Source organism: Moschus berezovskii, chromosome 4, assembly GCF_049115385.1.
Source record: "Moschus berezovskii isolate FMDL1 chromosome 4, NW_MosBer_1.0, whole genome shotgun sequence".
Lineage (NCBI taxonomy): Eukaryota > Metazoa > Chordata > Mammalia > Artiodactyla > Moschidae > Moschus > Moschus berezovskii.
Genome location: NC_142463.1, coordinates 101,636,884 through 101,657,445, shown reverse-complemented (window position 1 = coordinate 101,657,445; position 20,562 = coordinate 101,636,884). Strand labels below are relative to the sequence as shown.

General features: G+C 39.1%; 1 long non-coding RNA gene across 1 annotated transcript in view; it reads right to left on the bottom strand.

The window, feature by feature from the left end:
* Positions 1–3,744: 3,744 nt before the first annotated feature.
* LOC129541191 (uncharacterized) overlaps positions 3,745–20,562 on the bottom strand; it is a 122,088-nt gene continuing 105,270 nt past the window's right edge. Inside the window, exon 3 of the long non-coding RNA XR_008682781.2 lies at positions 3,745–3,896. This is a non-coding gene — a long non-coding RNA (uncharacterized LOC129541191). The remainder of the gene's footprint in view (positions 3,897–20,562) is intronic.

The following is a 20,562-nucleotide window of genomic DNA, read 5'->3' as shown; positions in this document are numbered from 1 at the left end:
ATATAAACAAAGGACTAGAAAGACCCATACAAAACTGTTAACAGTGGTGCTGGGCAGATAGTGGTGTAAAGGTGAAGATATTCTATTTTCATTTGATATGTCTTTGACTCAGGGAAATTTTTAGCATATGTGTTTAAAATTTAGAATCCAATAAAATTTTAAATTTAAATAGATAATGAGGAGACCTGCCTGTATAAGTCTTTGTAACTTCCTGTGGTTCTATAAGTATTTCAAAATAAAATTTTCTAAAAGGTAAATATTAAGTAAAATATGGGATCTATTTATCTATCTCTGACATAATGCTAGGCTAGGAAGGCTCTCAGTCATGTGTCATGTTACCATCCCAAAGGATGTTCATAAATGTGAAATACGGATTTTCCAGGTAAAAGGTAGGCAAAAAGGAAAGAGTACTTAATAGCTTACGTATGACCCAGTCATAGGATATGAAATTTTCAAGGTTGAAATAATGCCATATTTTCAGATGTGTAATAAAATTGGTAGAACAGTGGAGTCGGAGAGCTGAAAGGAACTGTGTAAATGATCTTTACTTAAGGCTTGAATCAATCGTCTTTGCAGGAGACACAGCAATCTAGCCTTTCCTTGAACAGCTGCCATGATGGGATCTCATTGCTCTTTATACATGATAAAATGCTTGCTTATCTAGACAAAGTTAAGTTAGACAAACAAGAAGTTGCAAGGCTAAAGAAGACAAAGGAAGAGCAGATATCAAACAGGTCAATTAAATATAAGAGTGAGGACATTTCACTTCAACATGTGTTTGTCAAAGTGGCCAAGTGGAATATCAAGAAATACTTGAAATGAAGCAGGCAAACAGAGTGTGACCCAGTACTTCATCCTTGATCCATTAGTAGGGGAAGGAATATCGCTCATTTGTAATACTGAGGCTCTGAATTCAGACCACTGGGATAACATTTTGAAGGTTTGAGCTTCTGGAGCTATTAACAGTACTTTCAGTTTCATGGAGTATTTCATGAAGAGTGCCTGGCACATAGGACATGATTAAAAATTAAATGAGAGGCATAGTGATGGTATTTACAGTGTGGACAAAAGGAGAAGAAAACACAGTGTTCACTTTGAGGCAGCCTTGACTGATAATCACAATTTAGTAGGAAGGATTCCAAAGCTGAACAGGTGAGAACAAGGTCATGTTCCCATCATTACCATAGGCTGAGATGAAAGGGAACTTCATTCATCTTACCTGATGGAAATACGTGTGATTTATATGCACATAAAATTTGAGAAGTATTTACCTATTTGATGACTTCTCAATATTTCATCTGGTTTCCTACATGCCTATACAATAGGGAAGGGTACAAAAAGAAACCTGGGGCAAAGCAAAAATAGTTTATATTCCATAGCGATAAATTAACTTTGACATAGACACCCCAGATCTTCTGGACTTTCTTTTAGAAAAATTATCCTTAGTATATTTACTAATCATTGTGTGACTGTGTGTGTGTGTTTTAAGTAGGTGGACAATTTACTAGGCCATATGAAAATGGTATTTAAAATTTTAATCATTGCTTTGTATTACTAGAAATATGAAGAGATGTTTTCCTTATGTGTTCTAAGGGTTTTCACAGTTACACCAATTACCCTTGTTTATATTATGTCCATTTTGGTTCCTAAATAACCCCCCGAGGTTAGTCAACAAAACACTTCATGAGTGTTAGCTATTATTATCTAATGTGTGTCTCTACTCGTTTGTTTGGAAAAACGATTAAATTCGGGTATGTAAAAGTGTTGCTTCTTTTCAAAGTACTTCATTGAGCTTTATTTTTTCATTGGGTGTGTTATACTGAACTTATTTTAATCTTTAAAGAAAAACACACCTGTTTTAAACTAAATTCAGTAAAATTTCTTTCAAGATACACATTTTTGTATATAGAACCAGCATTAAAAACCTCTTCCTCAACCTATTTATACTATAAAACCTATCGTTACTGAAGAGTAGAAAGTTATTACCATAAAGCAGAGAGTTTGAGACTGTCTGTGTGCAATAGCATGGAAACTCCAAGAGGCAAAGATTCAGGGTGTCACATCAACTCTAGTGTGGAAGTGGTGCCTATTCATGGTGGATTTTGATGTTGATGAAGATTCATAATTGTTACCTTATACAATGTGAGCATCAGGAGTATGGAAAATGAAATAAATATCACTCTTTGACCCATACTCCTAGCTCACAAAAAAATTAGACTAGCCTGTCAGACCAAAACAAACAAACCAAAATCTCACCATAGTTCTGGTTCCACTACATTTATATATCTTGCCCCATTAATATACTCCTCAGGGATGGACTTCAGATAATTGTAAAACATTTAAAACAAGCAGTGTGTACAATTTCAGAAACCAAATTTCTAAAAATCACTAAACATTTAAAATTCACTCTTGTAAAGGTCCCTCTTTGTGGGACCTCCTTCCATGAAAGATTTCATTTCTTTCTATGAATAAACCTAGATATCTACCTATGAAAGAGGTTGTTTATCTACCTTTTTGATATCATGACTTATGAAATCTACCTATGCAGTTGATAGAGAAAGTAAATAATAAAACGTACATATCACACAAGTATTTTCCTAAAGAACATGCAGATTGTCAGCCCAACTCTAACATTGCTTTACTGTGAAAGGATGCCTACAGCCAACCTGGAGAGAGTGTTGAGTATCAGTAAACCTTCCTGGATACATCTTGCATCATACTGTGAATTTGGGGGGAATCACAGGAGTCCCACCCTAGCCTTCTTCTCTTACTTTGTCTATTCTCCTTGGTTGACTTCATGTACACCTATGGATTCAAAAGCTACCTTCTAAGACACTGACTCCCAAATCCATTTCTAAACAGATTTAGCCTGTCTCCTGAGGTTAAATCCTTTATTTTCAACTGCGTATTGGGCATTTCCACATGGATATCCCACAAGTACCTAACACTCAACATTACTCTAATAATGATCAAATCTACCGTCTCATCTCCCCATGCCTAGTACACCTCATTTATTTCCTATTTTAATGAATGATCTCAGCCTGCCCAAACTGATTCGAATCCTTACCACCCATCAACTTCAAAGTGCTCCAAGTATGTCTCCTTCCCTGTGAATAACTGCTTCATGGATTTTCTCCAACCTCCAAAACTCTACATCTTCAGTTACAGTTTCATTCTCATATGATTTTAGTTTTCAGACTTCTCTCTTGGACAACCAAAGGTGTTTTAACTGAGGGCACATGAATGATGAAGGACTCTGGGGATGGGTTTCACAATTATATGACCTCATTGGAATTACATGGAAGATTCTGTGCATGGGCATACATGCATTTTCTTGATCTAGAGACTTTCATCAGTTTCTAAAACCTTCCAGATGTCTCCTGCTTCTAGTCTGCCCTCACCTAAAACATGGTCTGTGGGCCATTGCTGATACTCTGCAACCAATCCTATCTATTCTCACACCAAAGCCTGGCAACCTTGATATCTGGACTCCTTGAGGCCCATGAGGAAAGACAGGATATTTTCTGAGACCCTCACTGAAGGACTGTTCAGTTTTTGTTTTTTTCCCAAGAAGCTGCCTCAGAGGCCAGTCCATATCCATAAGCCAGTCCTAGCCCCCAAAGCAGCTGTTTCCCCAACACCTCCTCTGAGGTAGCTAATAAAGTTGTCCTTTAAGTGCAAAATCACTAGATTTCTTAGAACTAATGATGGAGTTTGGTAGTAACCAGTCAGGGCTGACTTACCAGATATCTGGAACTAACAGGTACCTCCAGGGGTTGGGGAGGCAGCTGTAGGTGAGGTGGCTGCCAGCAAAGCTCAGAATCCTGCAGTCTTCATTCTTCTGGGATGCTCTCAGGGAAGTTAACTAGGGTCCCATAGACCTCTGATCCTTACTTCTATAAACAGGAAGACAACAGAGGTCCCATAAGTTTGTTTGCCCTTAGCTGAACAGACCCACGCTGTCTGTTTTACTTGGGATTTCTGCCATCAATATTGCCTGGGATGCAAACCTGTGTATGGGACATTGTTCTTGCATACGGCACCTCCCTCAACCTCACACACACACACACACACACACAGTGAGCATTACTTTTCATCAGTGGTCCAAAACCCATGGGACTAACAACCAGGTTCACTCCAATCATGAATCGTTATTCTTGTGAGTGCCTAAAGAGGCAAGACTGCAGACAGGGAAACAATCTGAAGGCAGTTACAATGGTTCAGATAAAAGGTGATAAGTTTCTGAACTATAACTGTGGTAGAAGGAAAAGTAGAAAGATGAGAAAATGAAAGAAAATATTTAGGCAGTATTAGTGATTGGTTGTCGGAGAAGGCAATGGCAAGCCACTCCAGTACTATTGCCTAGAAAATCCCATGGATGGAGGAGCCTGGTAGGCTGCAGTCCGCGGGGTCGCTAAGGGTCAGACACGACTGAGCGACTTCACTTTCCCTTTTCACTTTCCACTTTCACACATTGGAGAAGGAAATGGCAACCCACTCCAGTGTTCTTGCCTGGAGAATCCCAGGGACGGGGGAGCCTGGTGGGCTTCCGTCTATGGGGTCACACAGAGTCGGACACGACTGAAGTGACTTAGCAGCAGCAGCAGCAGTGATTGGTTGTACTTGGGTCTGACCGATATGGTCAGAAATGAAAATTGCATGGAAAATGTCTCCTGTTTTTATCTTTTTCTTATTTTATTTTTAAAAAGGGAATTATATTTCATACACAATAAAATGCACAAACCTTACGTTTATAGGTTGACTAATTTTTAGATATATGCATCCATGTAATCACTATTCAAGTTAAGATATAGAATATTTCCACCACCTCAGAAAATTCCTTTCTACTTCATTCCCATCAGTGTTATTCAGAGGTAACTACTATGCTCGTTTTATCACCATAGATTAGTTTTGACTATTTGTGAACGTCTTTTAAATGGCTACTATGGTACAAATTAAGTTTTTATTTAAAAAAACGTTTTAGATTCATTCAGTGTTTATACATGTATCAGTATTTTAAATAACTGGGTAGTATTCCAAAATATGAATATACCACAGTTTTGTATCCATTCTCCTATTCATAGGCAGAGTGTTTATAAATAGTTTATATTATTAATATTATGAACAAATTGGCTTAGATCACTATTAACCATGTGAGCATATGCATCTACTTTCCTCAGATATGTGCCTAGGAATGGTGTTTCTGGGTCATAGAGTAACTGGATGTTTGACTTTATTCAGTTCAGTTCAGTCACTCAGTCATGTCCGACTCTTTGCGACCCCATGGACTGCAGCATGCCAGGCTTCCCTGTCCATCACCAACTCCCGGAGCTTGCTCAAGCTCATGTCTATCAAGTCAGTGATGCCATCCAACCATCTCATACTCTGTCATCCCCTTCTCCTCCTGCCTTCAATCTTTCCTAGCATCAGGGTATTTTCTAATGAGTCCGTTCTTCGAATCAGGTGGCCAAAGTATTGGAGCTTCAGCATCAGTCCTTCCAATGAATATTCAGTACTGATTTCCTCTCTATTGTTTTCCTCTATTTCTTTGACTTTATTAAAAACTTCCAAATAGTTTTCAAAAGCAGTTATACAGACTTCCAACTTCAACTCAAAGATTTAGAGAGCTGTAGTGTTGCTTCCAGCAGTGTAACAACAACAGTAAAGCCAGACATAATGCAAATTAATGACTTTTCCTGAAGGCTTTAGGGAATAGAAGTTGCAGGGCAAATAACTAAAAAGAAAACTGGAGAGGCATAGACTCTTGCAGGGAAAAACAGGAACCAAACATTTTTTTTTTTAATCTGGGGCAGAATCCATCAGATGCCATGTAAGTTGATAAGACTCAATTTTTTTGTGAATTTAATGAATTACAAAACACTAAGTGGGGGCCTAGTGGCTCAATGGCAAAGAATCAACCTGCAATGCAGAAGACTTAGGTTCAATCCCTGAGTTGGGAAGAACCCCTGGAGAAGGAAATGGCAACCCACTCCCGTATCCTTGCCTGGGAAATACCTTGGATAGAGGAGCCTGGCAGGCTACAGTCCATGGGGTCACAGAAGGGTTGGACACGACTTAGCCACTAAAGGACAAACAGTAGGCTTGCATGAGAGTGTGAAGTCCCCAGGTACCATAGACAGGAAAGTTTGCACCCTCATGCTTTCCTCCACGAGCTCCATCAAATGCTCACAGCAAACAGCAAGAAGCATTGAGAAAGCTTCCCTAAATGGGGCTGTCTGGAGGAAGAAGTTGGAGGGAACAGCAGTGAATGCAAAAACTTCTTCCAAAACTATTTACCATATTTTTTCCTACAGAATTAAAACTGTAATCTGCAGGCAAAAGCAACAACAACAAAAAACCTGTCACCTTAGGACATTGTGAAAAACCACTGTAGCTGGGAAGGGACAGGGACAAAAATTCCACTACTCAGGGAGAGGCAGGAATATGTGCAAGGACCAACACTACAGCTGGTAGAGGGGCAGGATCACTTAGGAAGGACATACCCCCAAGACCCAGGTTCACAGTACCTCAGATTAAGGCTGAAGTGTAACATCAGAGGAAACCTCCCCATGTCCCCACCCTCCACCACCCCAACAAACAACAAGTGAAATTAACAGTGGAATACAATTGCTACAGTGAATCAAGAAAAAGATTATCTCTGGGGGTAGTAGTAAGAAAGGAAGACACACAGCAGGTAGGGAGAGTAACAACTGAGAAAAATAAAACCTCTGGCAAACTGGCTTAACCCTAAGTACAAGAAATCAGTGGAGAAATTTGAAGCCTGTAGTGCACTGAAGGTAACCACAGCAACAACAAACTCCACAGTCAAGCCAACTCCTCAATAGATTCCTTGGTGGCTCAGACGGTAAAGCATCTGCCTACAGTGTGGGAAACCTGGGTTCGATTTCTCCAGGATCCCCTGGAGAAAGAAATGGCAACCCACTCTAGTACTCTTGCCTGGAAAATCCCATAGAAAGAAGATCCTGGTAGGCTACAGTCCATGGGGTTGCAAAGAGTCGGACAAGACTGAGCAATATAACTTTCAACTTTCAACTCCCACACTAAAGGTCTAGCACAAGGGAAGGTTCATCTCCAAGCCTCATCTCCCCCAAATTTAGCTCTGTCTCTACTGTCTTAATTGTTCAGTTTCATAACAAAAAGTTATGAGGTATATTAAAAGGTAAAAAAATTCTAAAGAGATAAAACAAACATCAGAATCAGACTCAGATATGACAGAAATGTTAAAATCAAACAAGGAATTTAAAATAACAATGATTAATAGATCAAGGCATTCAATGCAAAAAGTAAACAACATGCAAAATCGGGGTAATATCATTAGAGAGATAGAAACAATAAGAAAAAATCAAATAGAAATGCTAGAAATAAACATAGTGACAGAGAGAAAGAATGACCTTTATGGGATGATCAGCTGAAGAATCTGTGAACTTGAAAATATATTAAAGAATTTACTCAAACCAAAAGACAAAGAGAAATAAAAGTAAAAAACCACCCCTCCCCATATTCAGAGTATCTAAGAGATATCTTACAGTACCAAACATAAACATAATTGGAATCTCAGAAGTGGGATTATAAAAAAAAATCAACACATCTCAATAGATGTAGAAAAAATTCAACAAAATTTAACATTTATTTATAACAAAACTCTCAATAAACTAAGTATATATGGAACTTCCTTAACTGTTCAGTTCAGTTCAGTCACTCAGTCGTGTCCGACTCTTTGAGACCCCATGAATCACCCCACGCCTCCCTGTCCATCACCAACTCCCGGAGTTTACTCAAACTCATGTCCATCGAGTCGGTGATGCCATCCAGCCATCTCATTCTCTGTCGTCCCCGTCTCCTCCCACCCCCAGTCCTTCCTAGCATCAGACTCTTTTCCAGTGAGTCAACTCGTCACATGAGGTGGCCAAAGTATTGGAGTTTCAGCTTTGGCATCAGTCCTTCCAATGAAGGGCATCTTTAAAAAAAACAAAATGCAAAAAACACCCTACCCTTAATATCACATTTAATGGTAAAATGCTACAAGCTTTCCCCACAAGTTCAGGAACAGACAAGGATGTCCTTTCTAACCCCTCCTAATTCACATTGTTTTAAGTTGAAATTACCTGATGATGATTCATCTTAAGTTATTGGCTATGAGGATAGTCTTTTGTGAAGTATGTATTCATGTCTCCCGATTTTCAATTGGGTTGTTCATTTGTTTTTTGTGTTTGTGTTACTGATTTACAGGCATTTAAAATATATTTTGAATATTATTGCTTTGTGAGATAAATCTATTTTCCCAGTCTCTATACTGCTCTTTAATAGTGCTTTTTGAAGAGCAAAATTTCTTAATTTTGATAAAAAGTAGTATTATCAATTTTGTTAAAGGTGAGAATTAAGACTATTCATTTTTCATACCTATATTCAGTTGCTCCAGCTCCTTTCATTGAAAAATCTTTTTTTAATATATTAAATGGCTTTGGTAGTTACACTGAAAATCAACTGACAGTGTATGTTATGGGTCCATTTCTGAACTCTATTATATTCCACTGATCTGTTTATCTTTCCTTACAATAGGGCCACACTATCTTAATTATTTATAATTATTAATTCTTGAAATATTAAAGGGTAAGTTCTCCAACTTTATTTTTATCCTCCAAGATTATCTTGACTATTCTAAATCCATTAAATTTCCATACAAACTTTATTTTTTTTTCCATACAAACTTTAGAATCAGTTTGTAAATTCCTCAAAAAGGACTACTAAAATTTTTATTTGGGTTGTATTGAAACTATAGGATGATATTTGTCTCTAATTTCCCTAAGCAATATTTTGTGCTTTACAATGAAGAGATCTTGCAAATTTTTTGCTAAACTTTTTACTACATACTTGTTGATAATTAAAGCTATTGCAAGTAGTATTATTTTAAATTATCTTTCCATGGTTTATTGATTATAGAAATATAATTAATCTCTGTATATTGACTTTGCTTCCTGAGATTTTCTTAAATATTACTTCATTAATTCCTTTTGATTTTCTACATATACAATCATGACATCTGTAAATAAAGGCAGGTTGACATCTTTCTTTCAAACTTTTATGCCTTTTACTATTCTTGCCTTATTGCATTAGTTAGGACTTTTAGTACAATTTTGAATAGAAACTCTGAGAATGGCCATTATTGTTTAATGTGTTACACAGAATGTGTCACTATTAAGTATAATACAAGCTATATATTTTATCAGGTTGAGGAAGTTCCATTTATTCTCAGTTTGATGTATGTTTACTTTTTATTATGAATGGGTATTGAACTTTGTTAAATGCATTTTTTGGCATTTATTGAGATGTTTACAGTTTTTCTCCTTTATTCTGTTAATAGAGGATGGCAATGATTACTTACATTCCTGTAATAAGCCAAAACACACTCTTGTATATTATCTAAGTATCACTGGATTTGATTTGATGGTATTTTGTTCAGACTTTTTGTGTCTGTGTTCCTGAGGGATATCAGCTTATAATTTTCTTCTCATAAATACCTTATTACATTTTAGTGTCAAGATTATGTCCTTATAAAACAAGTTGGGAAGTATTCCCTGATTTTATTGCTGAAGAGATTTTGTAATACTATATTATTTCTTCTTAAAATGTTTGGTAGAATTCACCACAAAACAATCTGGGCCTGGAATTTCTTTTTAGAAAGGTTTTTAATTGCAGATGAAATTTCCTTGATAGATTCATATCATTCAATTTTGTGTTTTTACATAATAATTCTTAGTAAGAATAAAGATAAAACATGGTTTATTTTTATTTCTCTCATATAAGTTATCAATAGCAAGATATTATCAAGATTTCCTCCAGTTTTCTTATAAAAATATAATTTTAGCTTTTAAGTTTTAGTCTTTAAATATTTTGAGTTAATTATGTGTATTATATAAGCTAAGGGACCACTTCATTCTTTTGCATGTGGATATTCAGTTTTCCCAGAACCACTTGTTGAAGAAACTTTTTATCCCATTAAATGGTCCTGGCACTCTTGCTGAAAAGAAATGTATGAATGAGCTTGGGTGTTCATTGGAAGGACTGATGCTAAAGCTGAAACTCCAATACTTTGGCCAACTCATGCGACGAGTTGATTCACTAAAGACTCATGCTGGGAAGGATTGGGAGTGGGAGGAGAAGGGAACGACAGAGAATGAGATGGCTGGATGGCATCACCGACTCGATTGACATGAGTTTGAGTGAATTCCGGGAGTTGGTGATGGACAGGGAGGCCTGGTGTGCTGTGATTCATGGGGTCGCAAAGAGTCGGACACAACTGAGCGACTGAACTGAACTGATGAGCTTATTTTAGGCTCTTTATTCATTCCATTGGTCTATATGTCTGTCTTATGCTGGTACAGTAATACCATTGCTTTCAAAGTCAGGAAGTGTGAGTACTCCAACTTTATTATTTTTTGCCAAGATTGTATTGACTATTCAGGGCCTTTTGCAATTTCATATGAATTTTAGGATTGGCTTTTCCATTTCTGTGGGAAAAATCTAACAGAATTTTGATACTGATTGGGTAAAATCTGTAGATCATTTTGGAATACTGACATCGTAACAATGTTAAGTCTTCTTAACCATGAACATGGGATCACTTGCCATTTTTAATGTCTCCTTTAATTTCTTTCAGCAATGCTTTGTGGGTTTCAGTGTAAAAACTCTTTTCACCTCTTTAGGAAGACTTATTCAGTTCAGTTCAGTCGCTCAGTCATGTCCGACTCTTTGGGACCCCATGAATCACAGCACGCCACGCCTCCCTGTCCATCACCAACTCCCAGAGTTCACTCAAACTCATGTCCATCGAGTCGGTGATGCCATCCAGCCATCTCATTCTCTGTCGTCCCCGTCTCCTCCCATCCCCAATCCCTCCCAGCATCAATTATAAGTACTTAATTCTTGTAGATGTTATTATAAATAGAAGTTATTTTTTAAATTCCTTTTTAGATTGTTCATTCTTACTGTACAGAAACACAAAAGATTTTTGCATGTTTAATTTCACTGAATTTGATTACAAGCTCTACTACCTTTCTTGTGGTTTCTTTGGTATTTTTTCTATATGAGATTATGTCATCTGTGAATAGATAGTATTACTTCTTTCTTTCCAATTTGGGAAATTGTACTCCTAACAGTCTAAAACTATAAGCAGTGCTCAAGACTTACATAACTGGAAAAAACCTACAATGGAGTACACTGAAAAGTAGCACTGATTCTCATTCAGCAGGTGATTAAATTCTTTATATTTTTCTACATTTTCCTAATTTTTTGTAATGAAATTATATTTCTTAGAAAAAATTAAGACGCTTACTAAAAAGGGCAAGATAGGAGGTAGGTATTACCAAAGTAGTGAAAAATGAGTTCATCAGTGAAGGGGTTAGTGGCTTGTTGGTTTTACCAAGTTCGCATTTATTTTCACACACCAGTAGCCATGCAAATGTGTGGGTTGTCCCTGGGCCTGAGTTGGTTAGATCTGCTAAATGAGAAGTTCCAGTTTTTCTGAAGACACTTCTGTACACTTCCTTCCACAGTCTAAGCTGTCTATATCCAACATTATTTCACATGGCCCTATAAGGTTTCAAGCCCATTTGGGGTGCTCTTTGTACATTTCCCATTATGACTTATTTTTATTCATTGTTTTGTAGCTGTGGTGCCACTTGAAATGAACAATCAAACAGACGTCACTGAATTCATCTTCTTGGGATTTTCCAACCATCCTAGTCTACAGAGTTTGTTCTTCCTGGTCTTCCTGGTCATTTATCTGACAACTCTTTTTGGGAACACACTCATAATAATGGCCATCAGGGTCAGTCCTGCGCTCCACATCCCAATGTATTATTTCCTCAGCAACCTGAGTTTCTTGGATATTTGCTACACATCTACCACTATCCCAGGCATGCTGGTGAACTTCTTCCAGGAGAAGAAGACTATCTCCTATGAGGGCTGCCTTTCCCAGATTTTCTTCCTTGTGACCTGTGCTGGCACTGAGGGTGTATTATTGGCAGCTATGGCTTACGACCGCTATGTAGCCATCTGCCACCCTCTTCAATATCCAGTCCTCATGAGTGTGAAGGCCTGTGTCTGTTTGGTGTCTGGGTCCTGGCTGTGTGGGCTGGTGAATTCTGTGACACACACAGTGCTGGCAACCACACTCACTCTGTGTGGGCCTAACCAGATCAGTCACTTTTTCTGTGACATCCCATTCCTTCTGAAGCTCTCCTGCTCTGACACCTCTCTCAATGAGTTTGTGCTCTATGTGGCCAGTGCTGCCATTGGCCTGAGCCCCTGCCTGCTTACTGCTGTGTCCTACATACTCATCATCTCTGCCATCCTTAGGATTCCCTCTGCTCAGGGCAGGAGCAAGGCCTTTTCAACCTGTGCATCCCACCTGACTGTGGTGGTTATCTTCTTTGGAACCGCCAACTTTAACTATGACAGACCCAATGTAGGCTACAACCTGGATATGGACATCCTGGTCTCTGTGCTCTTCTGTGTTGGGACCCCCATGTTTAACCCCATCATCTATAGTCTGAGAAACAAGGAGATCAAAGGTGTCCTGAGGAAGCTGTCTAAAGAATGCTGGTTCTCTAGTGAGACTAGTGGTTAAACAGTTTCATTCTGGAAACTTTCTTAATTGGAGAAAAAATTGAATATTCCAGCTACAATTTAAACAGCACTCTTTTTATATATGATCTCTTACTGATTCCACCAGGACAAATAGGTATACCTGTACTGAGCATTTCACACACTGTGATCCTAAATACTGTGTGTTCTTCAATCCACTGATAACTTAGAGCATTTTCTAACCTCCTAGATAAACCCCAGTATACATTAGCAGTCACTTCCCATATCCTCCCAAATTTGAAGCACTAGAAAACCAGTATTCTGCTTCCTGGGTCCATGGATATCCTTATTCTGGATGTCTCATATAAATAAAATTCTACTACATGTGTCTTTTGTGTCTGGCTTTTTGGGACATTTTCAAAGTTCATACATATACCATGTTGTGATACCTCATTCCTTCTTCTCATTGAATGATTTCCATTTTACAGATATACCACATTTTACTTACTGACTCAACAGACATTTTAGTCATTCTCACTTTTTACTATTATGAATAATGCTGCTATGAAAACTCATATTCGAGTTTTAGGAGAAATATTTATATTTATATACAGTCTATAGTTTTGAGTGGTATTGCTGTATCACATGATAAGCTTTAAAAGGACTGTTAAATTTTTTCAAAGCAGAATCACTATTTTACATTATCAAGGGTAGTGTATGTGGGTTCTAATTTCTCCACATCCTGACTGACACATCATATGTCCTTTATTTTTATAGCCATCCTCGTATGTGTAAAGTATTGTATCATTTTGATTTGCACTTCCCAGATGCCTAATAATTCTAAGGTCTTTAATAAGCAACATTACTACTTCATAGGCAAGTTTGACCTCGGAGTACAAAATGAAGTAGGGCAAAGGCTACCAGAGTTTTAGAGTGCCAAGTAACAGAGTGACAAGAGAACGCACTGATCATAGCAAATACCCTCTTCCAACAACACAAGAGATGACTCTACACATGGACATCACCAGATGGTCAATACCGAAATCAGATTGATTATATTCTTTGCAGCTGAAGATGGAGAAACTCTATACAGTCAGCAAAAGCAAGACCAGAAGCTGACTGTGGTTCAGATCATGAATTCTTTATTGCAAAATTCAGACTTAAATTGAAGAAAGTAGGGAAAACCACTAACCATTCAGTATGACCTAAATCAAATTCTTTACAGTTATACAGGGGACATGACAAATAGTTTCAAGGGATTAGATCTTACAGAGTGCCTGAAGAACTATGGACAGAAGTTTGTAACTTTGTACAGGAGGCAGTGAACATTGTACAGAAGGCAGTGATCCAAACCATCCCGAAGAAAAAGAAATGCACAAAGGCAAAATAGTTGTCTGAGGGGGTCTTACAAATAAGAGAAAAGAAGAGAAGTGAAAGGCAAAGGCAAAAAGGAAAGAAATACTCATCTGAATGCAGAGTTCCAAAGAATAGCAAGGAAAGACAAGAAAGCCTTCCTAAGTGATCAGTACAAAGAAATAGAGGAAAACAATAGAATGGGAAAGACTAGAGATTTCTTCAAGAAAATTAGAGATACCAAGGAACTATTTCAGGCAAAGATGGACACAATAAAGGACAGAAATGGCATGGACCTAACAGAAGCAGAAGATATTAAAAGATGGCAAACATATACAGAAGAACTATACAAAAAAGATCTTCATGACCCAGATAACCACAATGGTCTGATCACTCACCTAGAGCCAGACATCCTGGAGTCTGAAATCAAGTGGGCCTTAGGAAGCATCACTACAAACAAACATAGTGGAAGTGATGGAATTCCAGCTGAGCTATTTCAGATCCTAAAAGATGATGCTGTCAAAGTGTTGCGCTCAATATGCCAGCAAATTTGGAAAACTCAGCAGTGGCCACAGGACTGGAAAATGTCACTTTTCATTCCAATCCCAAAATTGGAAAGGCAATGCCAAAAAATGTCCAAACTACCACACAGTTGCACTCATCTCACACGCTAGCAAAGTAATGCTCAAAATTCTCCAAGCTAGGCTTCAACAGTATGTGAACCATGAAATTTCGGATGTTCAAGCTGGATTTAGAAAAGGAAGAGGAACCAGACATCAAATTGCCAACATCCATTGGATCATCAAAACAGCAAGAGAATTTCAGATAAACACCTATTTCTGCTTCATTGACTATACCAAAGCCTTTGACTGTGTGGATCACAACAGACTATGGAAAATTCTGAAAGAGATGGGGATAACAGACCACCTCACCTGCCTCCTGAGAAATCTGTATGCAGGTCAAGAAGCAACAGTTAGAACTGGACATGTAACAACAGACTGGTTCCAAATTGGGAAAGGGCTACATCAAGGATGTTTATTGTCACCCTGCTTATTTAACTTATATTCAGAGTATATCATGCAAAATGTCAGGCTGGATGAAGCACAAGCTGGAACCAAGATTGCCAGGAGAAATAGCAATAACCTCAGATATGCAGATAACACCATCCTAATGACAGAAAATGAAGAAGAACTAAAGAGCCTCTTGATAAAAGTGAAAGAGGAAAGTGAAGAAGTTGGCTTAAAATTCAACATTCAGAAAACTAAGATCATGGCATCTGGTCCCATCACTTTTCATAGCAAATAGATAGGGAAACAATAGAAGCAGTGACAGACTATTTTCTTGGGCTTCAAAATCACTGCAGATGGTGACTGCAGCCATGTAATTAAAAGATACTTGCTCCTTGGAATAAAAGCTATGACAAATCTAGACAGTGTATTAAAAACCAGAGACATTATTTTGCTGACAAGGTCCATCTAGTCAAAGCTATGGTTTTTCCAGTAGTCATATGGATATGAGAGTTGGACCATCAAGAAGGCTGAGCACCAAAGAATTGATGCTTTTGAACTGTGGTGTCAGAGAAGACTCTTGAGATTCCCTTGGACTGCAAGGAGATCAAATCAGTCAATCCTAAATGAAATCAACCCTGAATGTTCATTGGAAGGACCGATGCTGAAGCTCCAATACTTTGGCCATCTGGTCCAAAGGGCTGACTCATTGGAAAATACCCTGATGCTGGGAAAGATTGAAGGCAGGAGAAGAGGATGACAGAGAATGAAATGGTTGGATGACATCACCAACTCGATGGATGAGTCTGAGCAAGCTCTGGGAGTTGGTGATGGACAGCAAAGCCTGGAATGCTGCAGTCCATGGAGTCACAAAGAGTCGGATGCGACTGAACTGAACTACTTCACATGTGGAAAAACTTACCTTGCTAAGGAAGTCTTTTTACTTTTTTACTCTAATTTTGGTGAGGCAAAATCCTGCAATATTTTCACACTTGGAGTCTTTCTCCTATCTGTGCCTTATAGATGTGTTTGATGGCTCTGACTTATTCGTTTTTAGAACCAAAATCTATAGTGTCATGACCAGGTCATGAGCAATGGCATAACAATACTTCAGGGGACATGAAGATATAAGGATGCAAGTTGGTTGAGAGCAACCAGAGAGTGTCCTTTCAGGTAACCATCCAATAGCCACCTAATTCCACCAACCAAATTACCAGCTTTGCCCCTAACATGCCCACCAATACTCCAGAAACAGTCAGGAGGCCATAAAAACCTGCCACCAGCCAACTCAGGAGACTTTCCCTACTTTAGTAGGTGCACACCTCACACTATCCTGTACTAAAGGTTTTTAGCAGCCACTGGATTCATTAACTGCTCATAAATATTCAGTGAATCAATTCAGCTCAGTTCAGTTCAGTTCAGTTGCTCAGTCGTGTCTGACTCTTTGTGACCCCATGAATCACAGCACGCCAGGCCTCCCTGTCCATCACCAGTTCTTGGAGTTCACTCAAACTCACATCCATCGAGTCGGTGATGCCTACATACATCTAATTATAAAAGACTGAATTATGGGAAGGACATGCACAGTAGAGCATCTTGTTATAGAACCTGTAGCTGTCGTAGCTCAGTCAGTAAAGAATCTGTCTGCAATGCAGACAGGGTTCCTGGGTCAGAAAGATCCCCTGGAGAAGAAAATGGCAACCCACTTCAGTGTTCTTACCTGGAGAATCCCATGGACAAAAGAGTCTGGCAGGCTACAGTCCATGGGGTTGCAAGAGTAGGATACGACTTAGTGACTAAACCCCACCAGCTGCCAATCAAGGCTGTCAGACAATGACACCCCTTCCCCCGCAGATTATACAAATGACCCTGCCTTTAAAACCCTGTACCATAGCCCTCCAGAGCCATTGGCCTCCTTCTTAACGTGCTCTCTCTGTTCTTTCTTCATGTGTGCTCAGTCCTGTCCAACTCTTTGCCACCTGTTCTTTCTTTCCTTGTTATTAATAAACTTTCTTGCAAAGGGTAAGACCTTAGACTCTTCTTGCATCATTACCAAGAACTAAGGCCCGCAGGAGGGTCTCCTCCTTCCACTAACAGAAGGAAGGATGCATCACTCTCAGGTGATCAGGCCTAACTGGGAGTGCTTAGCATCAAGAGAACAGATAGGTTGCTAAAACAGTAGTTCCAGATACACATTCAACAGACAGATCATGCAGCATGAGGAGTCCAAGTCTAAGGGGGAAACTCCCCATACTGTTGGAATCCAAACAAATAAGCCCACAGGAGGATAAGCCAGTATCATAGGCTTCTGCCACCCATGACTTCTTAATAGAAATCTAGTATTGAACTTCACTCAAAAATATCCCAGCTAAGAACAAGACAGTGGAGGAGTAGGTGAACGTGGAATACATCTCTCTCCATGGATACATCAGGAATACGCCTTCAGACACAGAAATGCATGCAGAACACCAGCTGAGAGCAGACAGGAGTACCTGACCAGCAGAAAAGAATATATAGATCCAGGCAAAACTTGGTAGGATGAAGGAACTAGGGGGAAAAAACGGGAGTGTTAGTAGGACTGGCCCTGCCCTTGGTGGGTCCAATCCCCACATCGGGGCAACTATCTGAGTCAGAGGAGAAACATTTAAGGCTGAAAGGGAAACAGCTGATCTGTGGCAACCTAAATGGAATGAGAATCAGACAGTCCTTGCCACAGCCATACATACCCTAGATGGCAGAGTGGCTGGGAGCTGGAGTTTAGGGATTGTGGAGTAATCCCAGGGTGAGGGCTGCTGTTGACTGTGGAGAGACTGATCGAGGGGATATGAGAGGAGGTTGTGGTGGGAAATGCCTGTGGAGGAAAGCCAGGCAGCAATGGAAGCAAGGCGAAACTGCTGAGTCACGCGTAGGGAGTAGAGCCATCACCATAGCCTCTCTCCCCTCATGCACCCCCCCATGCATTGGCAGCTGAACAATAGAGAGGCTGACCCATCAAATGCTTGATGCACTGAACTACAGAGTAAGACCCCAGGTTGGGGGACCCTCTATGTGCCTGATGTGCGGAACAACAGAGAAGGACCCCTGGAAGGAAGCCCTCTAAGTGCCTGAATGGGTGGGGCTTCAGAGAAAGACTGGCCAAAGAGGCCTTCTGATCACCAGCTACAAGAAGCTAGAAAAAAGACTGATAGGGCCATAACTCCTGCTGCAGAGGCAGTCCATGTCCCTGCACACCTGCTGCCAGGGTCCCCGCAAGCCAAGCAGCTGCACTCCATTCATCCTCAGCTCTCACTGGGGCAGAGCTGTCACAGGCAAAAATCTTGTGCTTAGGTGCGCAGGGTTGCTTTGGTAGTATCTGACTCTGATACCCTGTGGACTGTGGCCTGCCAGGCTTCTCTGAAGAGGGAGGGGGTTTCTCCTGGCAAGAATACTGGAGCATATTGGCCAATACTGGTTGCTATATGCTTATAGAGCACTATATTTCCTACTGCCCTAGCTGCAAACTCCTCTGAGTACCTGGTGCTGCCAGAACCCCGGAGACTCAAGCAGCTGCTCCACCTCCACACCTGGCCCTCACTTGGGCAAACACAAGTCCTTCAGGGCAGCTTCAGGAGCAAACCCCAGTGGACGACCCATATCAAGAGATGGAAATAAAACCATAATTAAAACCCAGAGGCAGTGTGACTAAGGAAGAAGATCCAAAACCCTCCCAACCAGTTGCACAAGCTGCAGATTAAATCCACATGATCAACTTGGCAGACTCTGTATCTGTGGAATATATAAAAGATCATTGAGAGCTCCCACAAAAGAAAATGTGCTAGTTCTGATAACTGTGGACATTGGAGGCAAGAACACAGAGGAGAAGGAGCAGGTTAGAATCTGAGCTGCCCCCACAGCAGGTCCAGAGATCAGCACAGTGTTAGAAGGCATCCTAGGGAGGTGAGGTGGACTGTGACTCCCAGTGAGGGAAAGAACTCTGACAGCAGTGACTCAAGAAAAACACTTAGTATTCTTATGTTTTGACTTGTTCTGTAGATTCTTTCTTTTTCTTTTTTCTGTTTCCTTTCCCCCGCACTCCACTGTAGTTGTCAATTGTATTGGCACTATGAAATCTAACTTTTCTTTTTCTCAGTTACATATGTTGTTATAAACTTCTGCCTCTATATTGGGCTTTTGCAGTTCTGGGGAAGTTTGTTTTTTTTTTCTCTTTTTTTATTTTAATTTTTTAAACCTATTATTATTTTCTTTATATTTGTTCCTTTGTTTGCTTTTCCTACTGTTCTTTTCCCCTTGCAGTTAATCTTTAATACACGTAAATCTTTATCTACTTCTATTTTACTTTGCTTATCTAGTCATTCTTTCTTTCCTTTCTTTCCTTTAATTCAACATATTTCTTAGTTTTATTTTCTTTGCTTTATACGCCAGTTGGCACCTTGCTTTAGTTTTGTTTTCTAGTTTGTGCTTTAGTTAGTTTTGTTCTGGTAGACATAATTTTGGTTTCCCTTTGTTCACCAGGTCAATCTACTGTACTTTATTTTTGTTGGACTGTTTTGATTTTGCTTTTGGGTGTACATGTATATGTGTATATTCAGTCACACTTTTTATTGTTGTTATAAACCTCTGCCTCTACGTTGGGACTTTGCAGTTCTGTGTTTTCCTTTTTTTCCTTTTTCTCTTTCTTCTTCCATTTTTTCTCTATTTTATAATTTTAATTTTTAATTTTCTTAAACCTATTATATTTTTTCTACATTTATTCCTTTGTTTGCCTTTCCTACTGCTCTTTTCCCCTTGCAGCTAATCTTCAGTCTATATAAATCTTCTTCATCTACCTCTATTTAACTTTGCATAGCTATTCTTTCTTTTCTTTCTTTCCTTTTCTCTCAATATATGTGTTAGGTTTTTTTTTTTTCCACTGATTTATTCACCAGTTGGCACCTTGCTTTAGTTTTGTTTTCCAGCTTGTGCTTTAATTAGTTTTGTTCTTAACTGGTAAATAAAATTTTTTATTTCCTTTGTTCACCAGGTCAATCTATTATACTTTATTTCTATTGGACTGTTTTGACTTTGCTTATGGGTATATATGTATATGTGTGTATTCCATTATTTTAATTATTATTTGCCTGATTTTGTAACTGCCATTTGTCTGGGATTCATCTTTGATTTCTCATTTTTGGATATTTGTTTTAATCTAACTTAATGCCATAACAAACCACTTGTGGAATCTTCATTCCTGACCAAAAATGAAGCCCTGAGCCTTTGAAGTGGGAGCACTGACTCTAAGACCCTAGACTACCAAAGAACTAATCCTAGGGGGTGTCAAATAGTGAGAACTCACACAAAGGAAACCACTGTAATACAAGACCCAGCATCACCCAACCACCAACAGCACCCTGTACAGGACACCTCATCTAAACAAACAAAACAAAAATACAAACCCAATCATCAGCAGACAGGATTACCACCTCACTCAGCCTTGCCCATCAGAGGAAAAACAAACAAACAAAAACTCAGCACAAATCTCACCCTATGAGAAGCTTACACAAACCAATGGACCAACCTTAAAGGGCAGAAACCAAAAGGAAGAAAGAATTCAACCTTG